Consider the following 20,785-nt stretch of genomic DNA (forward strand, 5'->3'; position numbering starts at 1 on the left):
AAATACTTATAGTCTTGATATAGTTCAACCTATAATCTTAATTGTCCTTCACAACAGATCAGTCGAATTTATACTTCTGTTTGTCTCAAACGGGCTTAATTCCCCAATCTTCAAATCGAGGATTTTCCAGCTGAAAGAACCCATCTTGTGTTAGCACGAATATATATTCTTTACTGACGTGACACTTCCCAATAACTTACCATTTTTGCAAATGTACGTCAGAATTAAGTCAAGAAAAATGTTTCTGTTGGTGCACTAATGGATAGTTAACCACTGTCTGAGCTTTAACTTTCTTAGTCTTTGAGATACAGTGAGATTAGTCAGGCATATCTTAAAATGGAAAAGGCTCATGAGGGGGAGTCAAAAAATTTTGAGTGATATAACTCATACCGATGAATTATTGGTCGAACATGGTATCCCTACAGCAGTAAGTCGGTGTGTGTGTGTGTGTGTGTGTATTTATCTAGTTATATTTACCTAGTTGTATTTACCTAGTCCCATACGGAAAGGGAGCTATGTTTGTGGTGTGTGTCTATTTTTAAATGTGATTGCGTGGGCGTGCGTGAGTGTGTTTGTGTGTGTGATTGGGTGTGTGTGTGTGTGTGTGTGTGTGTGTGTGTGTGTGTGTGTGTGTGTATTTACCTAGTTGTATTATACGGGAAGGGAGCTATGCTCGTGGTGTGTCTATTTTTAAATGTGATTGCGTGAGTGTGTGTGTGTGTGTGTGTGTGTGTGTGTGTGTGTCTCTATTTGTCTATGTTATTGCGTGTGCGTGCGTGAGTGTGTTTGTGTGTGTATGTGTTTATGCACGCGCGCGTGTGTGTGCGTATGTGTGTGTGTGTGTGTGTGTGTATGAGTGTCTTGGAGTATCCTAAAACTTTCCGCTTGCTCTAAAAAATTTATACACAGTACAATAGTATTTTTTTTTTTTTTGTAAATAATGTTTATGCGTAATTCGAAAAGAAATCGAAAAAGAACACAAAAACGTCTTACTCGGTATTCAGCGGCAAGTAAATTGCACTTGTTTATAAATTAGTAGCTCTCAAATAGTCTTAATATTAATTCTTATCTAACGCTGAAATTTCCGAGAATTCCGTTGCTTGTACGCCATTTTTGATATAAATTATAATTTTTTTTTTTTCTCCTCTGTGGCGACCACTGTGCAGTAATGTGAAGTGATAGTGTTTTTGCTTAAAAATCTCATTGTTAACTCCAGCCTATTCATTAAGAAAACGGAAAAACTGAGCGAAAATTTGTGGCTCAGATTGTGTCAAATATGTCAGATGGAAGAATCTTTTATTCTGACGTTGGGCTCCCTTTCATTACCATGTAACACTTACTGCCAGCCTTTGCATTTTACATACTTCTTTTCGTAGGAATACACATACATGGACACAGACACACACACGGACACAGCCACACACACGGACACAGCCACACACACGGACACACACACACACACACACACACACACACACACACACATGAACACAGTCACACATACGGATGCAGACACACACGGAGACACACACACACACACACACACACACACACACACACCATGTACACACACACACGCACACATACACGTGCGCGCACACACACACACACACACACACACACATCCACCTCTACCTTCGGCACTCTTTTTGTTAGTTTTTTCTACACTCGTTCATTCCATATGTCCTAACCAGTGTTCCTCGTCAATCTTATCTACCAGCTTCTTTGCCGCTACTTCTCTCGTCCTCAATTCTTCACTTCTCACTCCATCTATCCTCATAAGCTCACTGTGCTTCTCAAATATTTCAATTTCTTCTTTCTGTCTCCCTTGTGTTCTAAGTCGTTCAGAGTCTTAACACAATCACTCCTTCAAAGTCTTCTCTTTGAGTCCATCTTGAAATGTCCTTTTCCCATCACATGTTTCATTCCCTGAAGACATTTACTTGCTTCTTTCATTCTACAGGTTACCTCCACTACCACTCCTCCATTCCCTGCTCTAAGTGACCCTAAATACTTAAAACTCTCCACCCACTCCAGACTCTCTCCCTTCAAAATTATCTCTATCTCACTGCCAACTCGCACTTGTTCATCCCATTACTTTGTTTTCACCAGAATTTACTTTCACCTTTCTCCTATCACATATCTTCCTAAACTCCTGCCTTACACACTCCTCTGACACAGCTACGAGCGCATTGTCATCCGCAAACAACAGCTGGCTCATCTTTACTTCTCTTCACTCTCACTAACCATCTCCAATCCCCAGGCCATTACTTTCGTATTAACCTTCTATACCACCCCATCCATGTCCATGTTGAACAACCATGGCGATATAACACAAACTCGCCCCAACCCCACATTCACCTCAAACCACCCACTCTCAAATTTCTAATCCTAACACAAGATCTAATCCTCCCGTGAAAACCTTGACTACCATTAAGAGCTGTCTATCCCATATATCTACAATACCTCCCACAATGCCTTCCTGCCAATATTTTCATGAACCTTCACTACATCTATAAAACATCCACAAAACATCCGTTCGCTTTGCCAAAACTTCGCGTATATCTGCACACATTAGATAACCTTACCATCCAATCCACTATAACCGTTCGTCCCTTTGTTAGAGACTCCGTATGAAACCCATTAATCCAACTGCCACACCAACTTTCATCACTTTCATTGCTCTTTGTACATCATACTTTCTTATATCCCTGTCATTTTTCTCTTCCATCAGTCATTTTCCTAGCTCATCCTACTACCGCGATGAATCGCTCCTTTGTAGCCTCCACATTCAACACTCCTCTAAAATACTCTACCCATCTTTCCCTTACCGCCTACACTTCCATTAACCTCTGTCCATCTCTACCCATTACCTTTATTTCTTTACCTGAATCACCACCTCATTCTCTCCATTTCCTTCTAAATCATCTTTCAGTTCTTCTCAAAATTCTTACCTACTTACCACAACCACAGGGGGAATCTAGAAAAGATAGTCGTAGAAGGGGCAAAGGACACTTGCAAGGGAACAGCATAAAGATGTGACGGCCGAAGTACGAAAGTGGAATTATTCCGCTATAAGCAGAGATTTCGTCCCTAACACAGACAAATGATGTCTGACTTCATGCCGTAGGGGCATCGCAAAGCAGGCCTCAAAGCCTGGCTCTATGCTATAGTCAAGTCATTAATTCATGTTACCATGCAGTCAATACCCAACACGGAGCTACCTAATGGTAAAATTAAACATTTCATAAACTCAAAACTAACTTTATTGCGGGTTTATTGTGAAGTTTGTTGTGCAAAATAGCATAACCAAAAGAGAATGATATATTGTTTGTGCTTAGTGGTAAAGTAAAATATGCTAATTAGATAGAAATAGTTATAGCAGTTTTATGCAGCTAGAATATGTATTCATAAACACATGAATATTAATAGTTTTCTTTATATGGAAACAAAATTGTAAGGATTATTGTAAATACCAAGAGTATATATGGAGGAAAAGATATAATGAGAAACTATTTGTTTGATATGGAATTGGAAAGAAGAAAATATACCAATAATTACAGATGAAGCAGCCATTTTCTTTACCATTCATAAAAGTAGTCCAATATGAAGGCATATGGCTGCAAGATTTAAGATACAACTTGTGAAAAGGAAATATGAAAGAAATAAGGCCATGAAATGAAAAGATAAGCGAAGCATAACATCAGAAGGAGAGTAGATGTTGTACGGATGAAAGGAAATGAGCAATTAGCGATCAAAAATGAAGTGGACCCGAGAACGAGTAGAAAACGGGATCGAAATAGACTTACGGAAAATCTTCAGAATTAGCTTCAGAAGAGAGATAAATAAGATCGTAGGGAAATGTCAGAAATATACTGCAAAAGAGATGCTAAGCCAAGCTAAAAGAAGTAATAAAATGTACTTCGTGTACAAAGGGGACAGGAGAAAAATTAATTGAAATAGAAAATGGAGAAGAAAATTGTTGGAAAATTTGCGCATGAAGTCAGATATATTATCCAAAGAAGAATGAGAAGAGGATGAAAGGCGAAGAGGAAATCGTTGATGGAAGAGGGAAGAGGGAGTGCAGTAGAGAGAAGGAAAAAGAAAACGGGAAAGAAGAAAACGTGAGTAAACAAAGAACTTTTAGGAAAAGGAAAGATATAAAAGAAGATTAGAAGAAAATCAGAAAGTACGAGAAGAAATGGAAAGAGAAATTGCTAATAAGTGGAGAAGTATAGGGAGGAGGCAAGGGTACCAAAACTAGAAATGTAATAAATATAAAGAAATGGTGATGAAGTAGGAATAGCCAGGGAGAGTTTTAGGTCGCTACATACTGTTTCTAGGTCAAACAGTATAATCCATTCTAAGCGCTTTCATATTTTTTCGTCGCCACAACGTGAATAAAATTAACTATTACTAAGGTAATGAAAAAGAGATATTCCCGTTACTCATCGCCAGAGTAATTACTTTCATTTTTGTTTTATGATAAGTTAACTAGGATTATGAAACATTGTCACATTATTAAAAAAAAAATCCTCAATACCATTGCTGAAATTTTCATTGCCACACAAATAAATGACGGGATTTGTCATCAGCTTATACGTGAATATATGAAAACGAAAATAATAATAATAGTAATCCATGAATGAATAGCTCACTTGGCATATTACATAGACAATCTTACGAAGAATTTGACAGTATTATATAACAATAAATTTTAATTGTAAATTATTAAGACACTGAACTTCTTTTCAACGGGATCATGCTAAACTGCTGTATTACTTAAGATAGTGTTCTGATATGTATTTGTCTCAGATTTAAGATAGTGCAGACAGGTATGGGGAGACGATGGAAGGAAAAACAGGACTGAAAGAGCCTATATCAGGAGAGTAAGACACTACTCGGCCAATTTCGACTAAAAAACTCTCTTATGAGTTGGTATGCGATTATCTGCTGGTAGTTCGACTTGACATCAAAGTCGTCATTCGTCGACTTCACCTAGTACCAGTGCCTGGTCTCTGGCTTCTTTACAGAGACCAGATGTCACTTGACATAGTCTACAGTCAGCGGATTAACGAGTCAGTCGAACCACCAAGAGATCATAACACCAAATCGTGATAAAAGATATGTCAAAACCGGTCGAGTCGTGTGTTTCGTTCCTAACGACGACTCTCATCGTTCCGTGCCCTCCCCTCTTACCTTTTCATGATTTTTAGTATCAAGAAAGCTTTACTGGTATTCACTGAGCTCAGCATTAAGATTGTTTCTAATATGTAACAAATCACTAGTTGCAGTGAAGTCTTTCTAATAAACAAATCCGGTCATCGAGAAGCTTCGATCTGTGGACGTCATATTGAGTTGCTGTTGTCAACTCGGCTGTAAATGTAATGATACTGTGTACTGTCCCAGCAGATTGCAGGTCTCGCCTAACCTCTTCGTTACGGTGACGTAGACTAAAGATCGTATTTTCATCAAGTTATATTTTATTGATAAGGGTATAAGGGAAAGTTATCAACAGACAGGCGGGGAAAAGAGGGAGGCAATGAAAAGAGAAATAAAGAGTGAAACAGAAGAAAAGGATTATAATATTAGTAATGAAAAGAGAAGACTGACAAACATAGGAAAAGGAATTGGTAAGACAGAAAAAATAGGAATAAAAAGAGACAAAAGAAGAAACAAATGAGAGTGAACAAGATAAAGAAAACGGAAAGCGTTGGAAACGACAACGAAAGAAACAAAAGAAGAAATATGACAAATGGCGAAGAATGTGACAAAAAGGATGAATAAAGATTGTGGAAATGGAGAAGAAATTTTTTGAATGAGAAAGGATCACAGGTAGTGGGGAAAGAAAGGGAGGGAAAGAAGGAATAATGGAGGGTGAACGAAAGTAGGAATTAAGTAGAGGAAAAGGAATATAGAAGGAAAGAAGAGTGGGGAAGAAAAGAGAGGAAACAGAATAGGGAGAAAGTGAAAAACAAATTAAATATACAACTTGTGGGTAGAACATACTTTCATAAAGCACAAAACGAGAAGTGAGGAAAAAAAAAGGTAACAAGGATATGTATATATATATATATATATATATATATATATATATATTGTGTGTGTGTGTGTGTGTGTATGCGTGTGTGTGTGTGTGCGTGTGTGTGTGTGTGCGTGTGTGTGTGTGTATATGTAAGTGCGTATATATACGTGTGTGTGCATATATATTTTTCAGATTATAGATAGGTTCTTAATTCATTGTATGAAGAATACAAATTAAGTGATTCTAATACTTAATTAGTGAGAATAGAAATTGAACATTTGAGCTTTTACATTATTTTCTTCTGTTTTCAGAGAAAATAAATATTTTCAGAACAATTAGAATGTCTCGTGAAAGAAACGATTGACACGTATATCAAATGATACCAACACGGATGCTAGTTGAGATTGAACTTTATTGGGACATTGATGGCAGTGGCAAAGTGATCAATGTTAGAAGGAAACCCAAGCAAACATGAGAGTTCTTGTAAACACTCTACAAGAAACATCAGCTTTAGTTAATCCACAGCCAAACACCTGAAGTGCTTCTGCTCCACTTTCTCCAAAGATTAGTGTACTATTACTACTACTTATACTGCTGCTACCACTACTACTAGTTCTATTAATACTGCAACTAACGTTTGCAGTGTGTACAGACTAAAATGTTGCCTTCAATATGAAAAAAATTCATATGAGGAAGTGCTGCCTGAGGGTGTGTAAGTTTACGTACAAAAATGTACATGACATTTTACACTCAATTTTTGGTGAAATGTTAATTTGTTTTAGCTAGATGAGTACCCACACTTGATGATACTTTGACCTTCTGCCGTTGGAAGAAGACGAAGAGGAAGAGGAGTGGAAGAGGAAGGCGAGGAAGAAGATAAAAATGTAGAAGAGGAAGAAGGACAAGAATAGTAAGAGGCAGAGAGAGAGGAGAGAAGGAAAATGAAATTAAAGAGAAAAAGGAAGAGGAAGAGGAGGAAAAAGAGTGCGAAGAATGAGACACGGAAGAGGACGTGGAGCAAGAAGAGTAGGTGTAGGGGAGTAGAGATTGAGTGGAAGGTGGAGTGAAATAAAATAGGGCAGAAGTTATCATTAACTTTCTGTATGAAGGAAGAGCAGATGATGTACAACTGTCTGTAGATCAAAGAGAAGCAGAGCAATATACGTTGGCAGAAAGCGTTGCGATGGAAGATGGAAAAAGAGGAAATATGTTGGGATGAAACGGTCATCGAAGGAGGAGGAGGAAGGGAAAGGAGGGAGGGATGAGGTGGAGGAAGAGGAAAAAAGAGGAAGAATTTGTGGAGTTGGAGGAGAAAGAATTGGAAAAAGAGGAGTTGGAGAAGGAGCAAGAGGGGAAAGGAGAGAGGGATGAGGTGGAAGAAGAGGAAAAAAGAGGAGGGATTTGTGGAGTTGGAGGAGAAAGAATTGGAAAAAGAGGAGTTGGAGAAGGAGCAGGATGAGGAAGAGGTGGATTAGGTGGAATAATGAGGAAGAGGAGGATAAAGGAGAAGAATAGTGTGAGTGGAATAATCTTGGGAGAGATAGTATTCATGTTAAATAGATAATGATAGTGTAACAATAAGTAGGAACAACAAGCTATGATTCTAAAGAAATCTCAATTAATTTTACAGGTACAAAAGAAAAAAAAGGTCATAGTTAAATAGTTAATGATAGTGTAACAATAAGTAGCAACAACAAGCTACGATTCTAAAGAAATCCCAATTAATTTTACATGTACAAAAGAGAAAAAAGGTCAGAGTAATCATATTGACCCAAATATGTCTGTCAACAGCCAACTTGAACATTTAAATGAAGGTATGTGAGATACCTTTAGCAATATCGTTAATCATAAACAAAACACCTCAAAGCAACGCATTAGCTGTGTCGTATGTTACGTTGATTGGAAACATATTCTCGTCTGTAACAAAAGAAAGATGTAGAAAAAAGTTCAAAGTTAATTAAGCATCAAGGCACGATGATTGGCGTCCAGATGTTTTGAAAAAAGGCTATTTCATTACTATCATATAATGGCAAAGTTCATTCCATTCATCTCTGCCTTCCACACTATTTTTGCTAGCCTTTGTTCACCCATTCTTTCCATGTGTCCAAACCATCCCAGTATTCTTTGATATGTGCTATCTGTCATCTCTCTTTCCACCCTCGCTCATCTCCTCATCTCCTCATCTCTCCCGCTATCCACCATTATAACATTCAACATACTCCTCATATATTTCATCTCGCATTTAAATTTCTCCTTTCTTCCTCCTTTAAATTCCAATTCTCTACTCCATACAGTGTCGTAGGTAGATCAGTCATTCATACAGTCTTCGCATTTACCCCTAGATACCTACTTTTTATATTTTTAATTTCCACAACGACATCTACTTGCTTCCCTCACTGTACAGTTTACCTCCATCCCCACTCCTCCCTAAATACTTATGGTGTAACCACTTTGAAAATGAAAGGTTTCTAGTTTTACCGGAATATGTTTTTATTACTTACTAAAGTCAATAATAGCTAGCTAAACTACACAAGCCTTTTGATTTTTCATTTATTATAGTTAGAAATCACGTCTGCTGTAAAAAGTTTATCTGCTACAGCCATTCTCGTAAAACTCACCCGTGAGGGCATCTGCTTCTCTTGTGCATAACATCACCTTACTTTTACCCACATTTACTTTCAACTTCCTAACCTTCTCACATTCCGTCACCTGCGGCTTCGACCCTCCTACGACCCAGCTAGCTCTGAGCGAAGTGTCATCAGCAAACAACAACTGGCTCACCTTCCTTGTGGTAGAGGGGAGGGGGATTCTGTCATCATGAGTCCCATGCGAGTTGTAAAAGATGATAGAGTGGGATGGAGTGATGGGACTAGGGATCCTGCTCTCTGTATGTTTATTTTACAAGATGTCATGTATATGTAATGTGTGTATATATGTACACATGTGCATACTTGTATAATTTTTCCATCTGAAGCAAGAAGAAATGACAGGAATAAGTGAGATGTGAGTGAAAGGAAAAAGGATTTATTTTTATTTCCATACATACCTTTCCAGCTACTTCGCTCTTTGGGCAATGCCGTAGATGTTGAAAAATGTAGGTATTTCCATATACTCTTTGGGCTTAATTCTTTTTCTACGTTTTCTTTGCTGTTAGGGAACCTGTTGGCTATAATACAGCTTTCGTTCCTCCCGTTACAATTTTTTTATTAGCTGTTTTGATTTATATACTAATTGGTTTATCATTTCATTGAAAACTATAGTAAATATGAGTTTTATGAGTCTTCAATGTTTCCCTCTTTTTCCTCTCTTTTCAATGGAGAAATATCAATATCTACTTCACTTTCCATTCTCCCTATCGTCGTCTACTTTTATTCCTTTTTACAAGCAATTTCGCGTTCGCACGGCCCCATATCCTCCATTTCCATTTCCAGTTATTGGTTTTTCACCCTTATTTCTCTTCCTCTATCCCTTTCTATCTCTATTCTTTCCCATCTTTCACCACCCTGCTCCACCTGCCTCCGATACCTCCCCGGCGAGGGGCTTAGAAGGAAAGACGCGGTGCCTCCGAAGTGAGATCGACGTGGAATATGCAAAACGGAGAGGACGTTATACGAAACGCGGCCTCACTATGTGCGTGTTACCCGCTCGCTTCACCCGGCTAGCGACAAGAGGGCAAAAGAACGAGGGTGTCATTTTCGGCCCTTCCATTTGGAGATCGAGTTGGCTGCAATAAACGGTTGTTATTTGAGGTGATGGCAGGCAATGGGGGAAGAGGGGAGGATGACACGGGGAACTGGGGACGTTTGGAAAGGTGAAGGTGCTACAAGGAGTGGTTCAATGTTCGTCTAATAGTGTCTTCCTTTACCAAATGGTTGGTGCCGCGAGACAAGCCCTTTGTGATACGGACATTTTTATGTTCCTCTATATACACAAGAACAACGTATGTGTTAAATTTCAGGAGTATGACCCAATGAGGAGTATTGATTTCCCAAAGCTGATTGATATTCGACAGCTACGAAAAACTCGACACACACTTTATCGATGTGACGAGGTATGGATTTGTTCAAGGTAAAGAGACTGAAATTATAAGGGACGAGAGATGAGCTGAATGAAATTGCCTGGCGTCAGTCTGCCGTCAAAAAAAAAAAAAAGGCCAAAATCACCTAAACTGTGATTAGTGAATTCATGATGAAGACATTTCTCTAATCTGAATAGGATGACTTGACATAATTCAGGAAAAAATCATTAAATATATATTTACATCATTAAAGGATCAATATCTAATTTCGTCCAAAATTTAAACAATTATATTAATAGTTTTACAAATTATCCTTAGAATATTTCCTACATGTTAACTCCACTACTTTGCACACTACAAACAGGGTCAACAAAGCAAGTTTCTAGGGCTTTGGCTTCAGCTAGTGAATTCTAAGTTATAATGAAGTTCGGCTTGACACAAGGTTTAGAAGCAACAAAAGTTCGATATCTGGCTCGGAGACTGATTATTCAAGAAAGACGATGAGACTTTACCGGGACTTTACCGGGATTTTACCAGGACTTTACCGGGTTCAATCGGTAAAGGACTGACCCAAGTAGCCAGCTAGGCATTTCCAAAGTACTTTGGGGTCAAGAATTGGCCCATAACTTTCAGGACTGGCCAGGGAATTTTGGGAATAGTTTGGGGCTTGCTATAGTCCATATTCCTATCGATGTAAGAGGTTAGGCTGTTTCATATCGCCGGAGTTTTGGGGTGAAAAGTTATTATCCAGGTTATGGCGGAAGGGGCTATATTCTGTCTGCAAACAAAGATTTTTTTTTTTCTTTTTTGCTATTATGCCGTTTTTATTTGCATTTATCAAGTCATACGAATTTCATTTCATCTATAAAGTTATAACCACAAAACCCGAAAAGTCACACACACACACACACACACACACACACACACACACACACACACACACACACACACACACACACACAAGAGCACACACAAACACACACAAATCGATTCGTTTACATAACTAAAGGAAAAATCCTTCCCTGGGAACTTTAACTATCAAACTAAAGGAAATTTCCCCTAAGTAAATAGTCTGGTTATATGATAAAGATATGAATATATGCAGGGTAATCATAGATTTTTTTTTATCCATTGATACTCATCAGACATTCCTTCGGTAAATCATTTTATTTGACAACAATCAGAAAACAAATAAGAATCTTTCTTCATCTGCAATTGGAAGGATTAACTTAAATTTTCATCTTGTACATTTTTCATGAACGGACAGATGATGCTATCTTGTTCATAAGCAAGACGAACAGCCAGATGGTGTAATCTATTGCAAGAGCTTCTGATGAGGTCTAGACACATATCTTTATGGAGACTAAACCTTTTCACAGCAAGAGAAATCATACAACTTTACTGCATCCACCGTCTGGTGATTTCAATTCATGTAAGGATCAGGAAGTAGTTAACCTTTAGTTGCTTAAGCACACTACAGTCACCGTTTGGTGATTTCAATGTGTTTAAGGATAATGAAGTAGGTAGCCTTCAGTTGCTTAAGTACATCCAAAGCCTAGTCTTCTGCGGCTGCATTCGTCTTATATACTTCATAATAATTTCCGTCAAGTGACTTGCGGAAAAGAAACTTCAATCAAGAACTCGTCACTTACGGTCCTCTAAATAAAGACACTTGTTGATCAATCATTCAAACAGACTGTATAATAACTAATTTGAACTGAGTAATGGAATTCTAATCCAAGTATCAAGGACTTTGTCATACTTATTCATATAAGTGAGCCAAATAGTTTATTAAGTTAACATTAAAAACAAACAATATCTACCAAAAGTGAAGCCAGCGTTCGCAAATAAAGGCGAACCAGGGACAATCAGTTGTGGATTTCTTGGACGTAAACGCTGACGGTGGGGGGTGAATACTGTTAAACTTGATCAAGTTCTTCCTAAAGTCATAATGATTGGTGATTTATGAGTAAATATCGTGTCATCCATGGAGAATAACCTTACTCATACTTTCGATTGATTCGTCATTAACAGATGTTTATACCTTGCCTTTCTAAATCGTCCATCGTGAGAAACGTAAGTATTTTCAAGTGGAAAAGTACACTCACGATATTGAGTGTATTTCAGATATGTCAGAAGTTGTTTTCTTTGACATTGGTTACTTGATCAATATAATCTAGATATTTTGAATTCTAGTTAGGCGTGTTAGGTTCGTGTACAGGGCAACATTGACACTCATTCTAAAGATATTACCCTCGTTGATAAATCCTGTCTCTTGTAACATCTCTCTCCTTCGACATGCGCTTGGTCCTGCACCACCGGCAAAGTTTCCCGTCTGAGGAACCTCAATAGCCCCCTAAGGACCTCGAAAACAATCAATACTTTGAAATGTTTTTATACTGTTGCAGTATGCCCTCTTCTTTTAATACTGCACAAGCAAACTCAAGCTCTGTTATCTCATCTCGATATATACGCACAAACACACACACACACACACACACACACACACACACACACACACACACACACACACACACACACACACACACACACATATATATATATATATATATATATATATGTATATGTATATAATATAATACGAGTGTGTATGTGTTGTCTTATAGAAGGCAATAAATTACATGCTAATTTTGCAAATAAAGACCAAGTTCACAGAATCAAGAGTGCAGTCATGATATTATGATGCATTTAACAACAGTAAAAAAATACTCTGATTACAAAGTTCTAATATAACAATGACAAAAAAAAATCAAAACTGAGAACGAAGAGTCTTTTTTATCTTTACCATTGTTAAGCTGTAAAGGAAACTCTCTGGTTGGGTCTGAATTGAAGAGGTGTAGGGGAGGACGGGACATTTGGAGTGTTTATTATAGATTAGGGGCAGAGGGAGGGCAGGAAAACTGTTATTGTAGAACCGGGAACTGAGAATGGAAGGTTGGAGGGGGCGACGTTTTGTGTCCGTGTGTGTGTGTGTGTGTTTGGGAGCGAGTGGGACCAACTAGACTTTTTCCCCTCCTCGACATCTTCTGCTCCTTCTTCCCCCCCACTTTTTTTTTTTTTTCTTCTTCACCTCCCTTCCTCTTCTTGACCACCTTCGTCTAGTTCATTTCTGTTTTCGTCAGCTTACTTCTTTTTCAGACTTTTCCTCCTCTTCTATATCTTCTGCTCCCTTTTTTTATTATTATCTTCTTCATCTCCCCTCCTCTTCTTGACCTCCTTCTGCGTCTAGTTCATTTCTGTTTCGGTCATCTTACTTCTTTTTCATTTCCTCATTTCCTTGAATTCCTTCCTCACCTTCATCTTCGTGAATATCTTCATCTCCATCTTCACCTTTGTCCTTAACCCATTCAACTCTATTTTCATCCCTGTGTCTCTGTCTCCATCTTCATTTTGATTTCCATCTTCATTTCATCCTTTGTTTCCATCTCCATCTCCACCTGCATCTTTAACTCCATCTTCACATTCATCCTTAACTTCATTTTCGGTGTCTTCTTCACGTTTATCTTATTTTCCGTCGTATTTTTTACTATACACTTATTTTTTTTCTTCTACATACTACTTTTCGTTGTGTTCTCTATCTTACTTTTTCGGTTTCATATTTCATTCAAATCTTTCATCTTCATCCCTTCATCTTCATCTGCACATTCCTCTTCTTTTACTTCTTATCAATCTTCTTCATCTTCGTCACTTTCTGTTGATATTCTTAGCTAGGATATTCTTCTTTGGTTTCTTCATATTTGTCTTTATATTCTTTTTATTTCCTTGCCTTTGGTTTTGTCTTCTTTGAATTCTTCATCTTCAATTTGATCTGCTTGTTTGTATTCCCTGTTGTCCACCTCATTCCCATCCTTTTCATTATCCTCTGTTTAATTATTTTCCTTCTCTCTCATCGTATTTTCTATCATGTCCTATATCTTCCTTATCTTTTTCCTTAACTCCATCTCCATTTCCATCTGTTTTTAAGTATCATTTCTACCATCTCTTATTTTTCCCTCTTTCTTAAGTTTTCTTCTTTATCGTCTTTTTTTTTTATTCTTCACTTCTTTCTTACGTTGTTTCTTTTCTCTTTCTTTTTCTTTTGTTCATTTTCTCTCTTTCTTTCGTTCTATTTCTCTTTCTTTTGTTTCTCTTTCTCCTTCTTTCGTTTCTTTTCTTAGCCTATTCGCATTCTACTGGCCCCACATTCGTTAGGAATGACTCCAACGATGTGGCTCAGGGAGCTTTGCTGGGAGAAGGAAAACGGGAAATCGAAGGAAGAAAACGGGAAATCGAAGGAAGAAAACGGGCCGCAGGAGAGTTGGATCAATGGGAGACTAAAGTTGCGTGTTTGGATAGCAAGAGCAAATGATAGTTGAAAGTGTACGTTTGGAATCAATCCCAGGTCCTCATAGCGTCGCATTGTCGTCTTTTATGAAATTTGAGATGATTAACGCTAGGAAAAGCTACTCGGCTAAGAGGTCATTCTAGTATTGGAAGAACAAAAGGAAGAACAAGAAGAACTAGAGGAAGACCAAGAAGACAAAGAGGAAGACCAAGAAGACAAAGAGGAAGACCAAGAAGACAAAGAGGAAGAACAAGAAGAACAAGAGGAAGAAGAAGACCAAGAGGAAGAACAGGAACAAGAGGAAGAACAGGAACAAGAGGAAGAAGAACAAGAGGAAGAACAGGAACAAGAAGAAGAAGATGATTATTTGGCATTGAATCAATATACATGAAGTGCACATAATGAAAAGATCACATAGTTCGAAATAACAATTACAAATGTCGAAGATAACACACACAAAAAAAACATGTAAGCTTATTTCCATTGTGGTCCTCATTACATTAGAGTTAAGTAAAAATTATCTGTTATTATTGATGCAGGTATAGAATGTCACTAGATTTTTGAGATAGCTAACTCCCTTCATACTAAAAGGATTCTAAGGAGACATATAACATAGCCGTGACAGTCAAAATAAAAGCTAGTGTCTTGCGGCACAAAGTGTAATAAATAACAGAAAGCGGGAAGAGCGTCTATAACAGAAAACGAGAAGAACGTCTATAACAGAAAACGGGAAGAGCGTCTATAACAGAAAACGGGAAGAGCGTCTATAACAGAAAATGGGAAGAGCGTCTAGCGTAAGCACATTTTAGTGACAAATGAAACGCCAGTGACACAATGCATTAGAGTAGGATTTATTTCTCTGGTTCTTAGATACTTGACAACTGGATGAAATGGAAGAACAATGAAGATAAAACCCGAAGGTTCCGTAAAGGCATCTTGGGGTCGGGGATCGAATGAATACAGGAGTACATACATACATATACCAAAGGATTTTTCCACCTTACATGGGGGGTAGCCAAAAAGAAATAGACATCGAAAGCACTCCCAACCATTCCATTTCCTATATATTCCACTCCCCTCCACCCTCCTCCCTCCCTCTTATCTTGGCACCTCCTGGATGACGGGTCATCCCTACATCCTGATAGGAGTAATAATGATAATAAAAAAGATCTTGAGATTATGGAACGACATGGAAAGAAGTCTATAGGAAGTGCATGATTTAAATATCTTACGATATTTGGAATAGAATTAAGACGAAGAAAAAATTGACTCAAGTGAAAAGACAAAAAAAAAAAAGTCTAGAGATGATGAAACAACATGGAAGGAAATCTATAGGAAGTGCATGATTTAAATATCTTACGATATTTGGAATAGAATTAACACGTAGAAAAAATGAACTCTAGAGGAAAGGCAGAACTTTGATAACAGATAATCAAGATTCACCCTGAACACTGCAAAGCAGAGCAAGACTAGAGAACGAAAAGAAGAAAGTGGAATGAACGAAGAATTTCAGATCAAGTCCACGAACAGAGAACAGAAACAAGGTTTTTTGTTTCCCAAGAGCTGAATTAAGGCTTTAGAGAATAAGTTAGCCCATAGGGCGCCTAGGGCTAACAGCCAAAGTCATGGAATCTCTATAGGCTTTGTAGGGGAGCTGATAGGAAATGGAATATAGAAATAGAAGGAGTGAGGAGGGGTAGACTCTATATAGACCGTTGGGGATTACAGGCTGGATAGGAAATGGGAATTATCGTGTAGGAGTTGAGAACCAGGAGGAAGGGAAGAGGTGGACAGGTAGACAGAGGGAACGAGGTATATGGAAATGAGACGGTTGCGTGTGTATGTAATATCCAAAGTAAACAACGAGAACGAGATGCAAACAAGGAGGTCATTGCGGGGAAATACGCACAGGACGAAGAAAATACATATTAATGAAGGAAAATGAAATATAAACAAAGAAGAGGAAAAGAGAAAAATGAGAATAAAAGGGAGAAATAGTGCGCAGAGTTTTAGATATGAGAAGTGTTATTAGGTGTTGTTATAAAGAGTTTGGAGCTATGCAGTACACACACACACACACACACACACACACACACACACACGGAAACATTTACACACGTGTGTGTGTATGTGTGTGTGTTAGCGTGCGTTTGCGTGTGCGTATGTGTGTGTGTGTGTTAGTGTGTGTGTGTGTGTATGCACGTCCATGTCTCTTTAGATGTGCTCGTACAACTTTATCTTTTTTCAAATCACACAAAACCAAAGGGGTATCATAACAAGACTATGGATTCAGCAGGGAGGAGGTGAACAAGGAAGAAAAAGAAAAGAAAAAAATGATTACCAAAACAGGAATAACCTGCTACGTTGCTGAAAACGTCAACATTAACATGGGAATGTTTGGGTCCTTCCTTTGCAAATGAATTTGGCGACCGTAACGGGGGCCAAAGTGAGATGTCAAACGCACCATTTTAGCTTCATATTCCTGGGCGCTCATAGCCCGACTGCACTTCATTGGAAGCCACTTTGGACAAATTGCGACTAAAAGCACGGCAGTGTATAAGTTTTGAATATTAACGGACTTGTATGCGTCATTCTGATTCTGTTGGATATTTCTCCGGGGGCAAATATTTATGCAAGAGGACGATGAGGCTAAAAATGTTGATTCAGCTACTTTACTAAAGAATTTAATTTGTAGAAAAATAATATATATATATATATATATATATATATATATATATATATATATATATATATATATATAATATACATCTGACCATCTCTTCGTATTTCTTTTACTTATCCACACACACACACACACACACACACACACACACACACACACACACACACACACACACACACACACACACACACACACGCACACACACCATTGTTATTGTTATTATGATCATTATTATTATTGTTATTGTTGTTATTAATATTGTTATCATTATTATTACTGTTATTATTATTATTACTATTATTATCATTATCATCAGTATTGTTATCATTGTCGTTACTGTCATCAGTATCGTCTTTATGACCTTTCCCTAGAACTGGTGATGGACGACATGAGACACGGTACGCTAAATCTCTTCAAAGAGATGGCTTTTATCGAAGAACGGGCGACGAGTCGTGATGTTAAAGACTAGATCACTCTCCGAGTGTCAGTGATTCAGTTTCACCACTAAATGTGTGACACAGCGTTTGATTGGCAATAGATTATTGTGACTCTTGGAGTGTAAGAAGAAAAAAACAAAATTTTCGTGTAATATGTATTGATGGAGTCGTCGAACGGATCAGAAACACAGAGCATTTGTGATGAAGAGCTAACCATTTTGATCCCATGATGTCTTTATAGAATTTCTGTTGGAAATGTCGGGATATCTCGTGTAACACAAAGTAGGTGTGTGTTTATGATTGTTTGTGTGTGCATGTGTGCGTGCGTACATGCGTGCGCGTGCGTTCTTTTGTGTGTGTGTGTGTGTGTGTGTGTATTTACCTAATTGTACCTAATTATAGTATACAGGAAATAAGGAATGCTCACAGGGTTCCGTTTTCTATTCTCCAACTTTTGTGTGTGTGTGTGTGTGTGTGTGTGTGTGTGTGTGTGTGTGTGTGTGTGTACGTACGTATTTGTATTCTTATGAATCACGAAAATCATGGAGAAAGCTAAGGTCAAGACAAAGTTTGGACGATGGAGGTGTTCAATGCGAATTTGCATTCAGGATGCACAGGTTGATCAAGATTGAAAGGCCAAACAACTTTCGCGTTGAACTAGAGCTGGGAAGAAGGGAAACATAGGTACAAAGACGTGAAGAGGTATGTAGGTTGATATGTGCATTGGTATGTAGAAAAATATGTAGGTAGATAGGATTGGTTAGGAGCAATGGTAAGTAGGTGATAAGGTAATTAAGAAGATAAACAATGAGTAATAGGGTGGATGAGTAACTAGGTTGTTGAGAATGTGGATAGGTGGTAAGTTGGTTAGGTAGAAAGGTAAGTGGTTGGTGGGTAGATGGGTAGGTTAGGTATGTGGGTTAGTATTAAGGTGGATAGATGCATAAGTGATAGGAGGGAGTGTGAGTAGATGGTTGGGTGGGTATTTGGGTAGGGAGGTAGAATGACAATGGGTTGGTATGTAGATTGGTAGGCGGGTGGTAGGAGTGTAGGTGGTTAATTGTGTATGGGGTGCCGTGAGTATCTAATTAGGTAGCTTGTTTTATCTGATTTCCTCGTATACCCAAGCCACCTCAACACTGATGTAACTATATTTTCTGACATAACCTACATACATTTTTTCCAGAATGTCTTTTTTTTTTTAACCTTTCCTCTCACTCTACTCTTCTAAAAGTCTTTCTTCACTGTTACCACTCTTCCATGTTACTATCCCCAGCATCTGCACCCTTCTCTCAGAAAAGAGCACCAAAACTACACCATCTTACCTAGCTATGGCCTGATTGAGAGCTCATTTTCTATCTGCAAATTCACCATACCTAATATCTTTCATGCATATATTAGTCACCTTCATTTCTGATTTCATGTCATCATTTGCAACAAAACCTAATCATAGATACATAATTATTCCTACCTTACCCAGACTAGCCTATAGTTTATTTTGACGTGTGTGTGTGTGTGTGTGTGTGTGTGTGTGTGTGTGTTTGTGTATTTATATTTGAAGTATGGAAGACAAATGAGTGGAAGGGTGGTGAGTTAAACACAAAGAACAGTTGGAGTTTCATTCACTGACTGCAAGAGATCATAAGGCCTACACTAGGGAGTTCCATAAAAGAACCACAGGAGTTGCTGTCCTCGATGGGATTCAAAGGAGACACTTTGATGAAGTGGCCATCTCGTTCTCCGGATCTGAATCCAATCGAGAACTTATGGAGCATTATAGAAAAAGAGATCTACCAGAAAGACAATCAGTTCACGTCTAAGAGGGGGTTTACGCGGTTCGACAGACACGTGTTTAAAGTGATGTGTGAACGTGTGAACGGGGTATTTGGTTGTCGAACACGTTGGTTAAACCCCAAATACCCCCGTTCACACGTTCACACATCACTTTAAACACGTGTCTGTCGAACCGCGTTCGACGAACCGTTGGACCGTGTGAACCCCCTCTAAGACTCTGCTAGGGAAGTTCGACGCTCGTCTGTCAAAACAGTTTCCACCAACAACCACATCTTTGTGGTCATCAAAAGACCAATCATAGGTTCATAGGTTTAAGGGTTCTGTAGACGTTTTACTCATGTATGTTGTTGTTACATGGTATATTTATGTCATATGAGTTATTTGAGATTATTGTTTTCAAATTTATCCTTATAATTGGTCAAAACTTAATTCTTATTCCAGGACTATAATCGCGGTTCAAATGAAACTCAAGTATGCTGATTAATATGAAAACTAAAGAAGCTACAAATCATAAATTTTGTTAACAAATCAGGAATAGTATACAATAATATCAAGTAAATTATCATGAAAATCAATTTAATAGTATTTATAATTTGTAAAAAAAACTCTCATAAACTATTACCTCGGGGCAAAGTGTGTGTGTGTTGCAGCTTTAAGCCTGAAACTGTTTTGTAGGGTGAATAAATAGCCAAGATGGTGATAGCCAGTAGTCAATATTAAAAGAAATTGTTACCCACTACAGAAGATTTTAATCAAGAGAGGCTGTAGCCATGTTACCACCACGGAGGCGGGTGTCTGGTGATCACCCCCCCCCAAAAAAAAAAAAAGTCATCTTAATGTTTTCCAGATTAGAGATACACTTTAATTTTTTATGTACGTTATTCACTCACAGCCCTAACACCTTTTATGGATGTAATTTAATTTCGAGTTCAAACCGTAGGTCTAGTTTTAGTCCCAAATTTGATTCTAATGATACTTTTTCTGCCCCTAGTTTGAATTCTACTATAATTCTAGAGAGTGAGAGAGAGAAAGAGAGAGGTAAGGAGTGAGGGAGAGAGAGAGAGAGAGAGAGAGAGAGAGAGAGAGAGAGAGAGAGAGAGACAGGAATAGAGAGAGAGACACACAGAGAGAGAGAGAGAGAGAGAGAGATGTATAGAGAGAGAGGTATATATATAGAGAGAGAGGTATATATATATATATATATATGGAGAGGGAGAGGTAGAGAGAAAGAGACAGAGGTACAGAGAGAGAGAGACAGAGGTACAGAGAGAGAGAGAGAGAGAGAGAGAGAGACAGAGGTACAGAGAGAGAGAGAGAGAGAGAGAGAGAGAGAAAGAGGTACAGAGATAGAAAGGGAGAGAGAGGTACAGAGAGAGAAAGAGATAGAGGTACAGAGAGAGAAAGAGATAGAGGTACAGACAGAGAGAGGTACAGAGAGAGAAAGAGTTGTAGAGAGAAAAAGAGAGAGAGAGAGTACAGAGAG

Source organism: Oratosquilla oratoria, chromosome 16, assembly GCF_046742065.1.
Source record: "Oratosquilla oratoria isolate Oo_2021 chromosome 16, ASM4674206v1, whole genome shotgun sequence".
In the NCBI taxonomy this organism is placed as follows: domain Eukaryota; kingdom Metazoa; phylum Arthropoda; class Malacostraca; order Stomatopoda; family Squillidae; genus Oratosquilla; species Oratosquilla oratoria.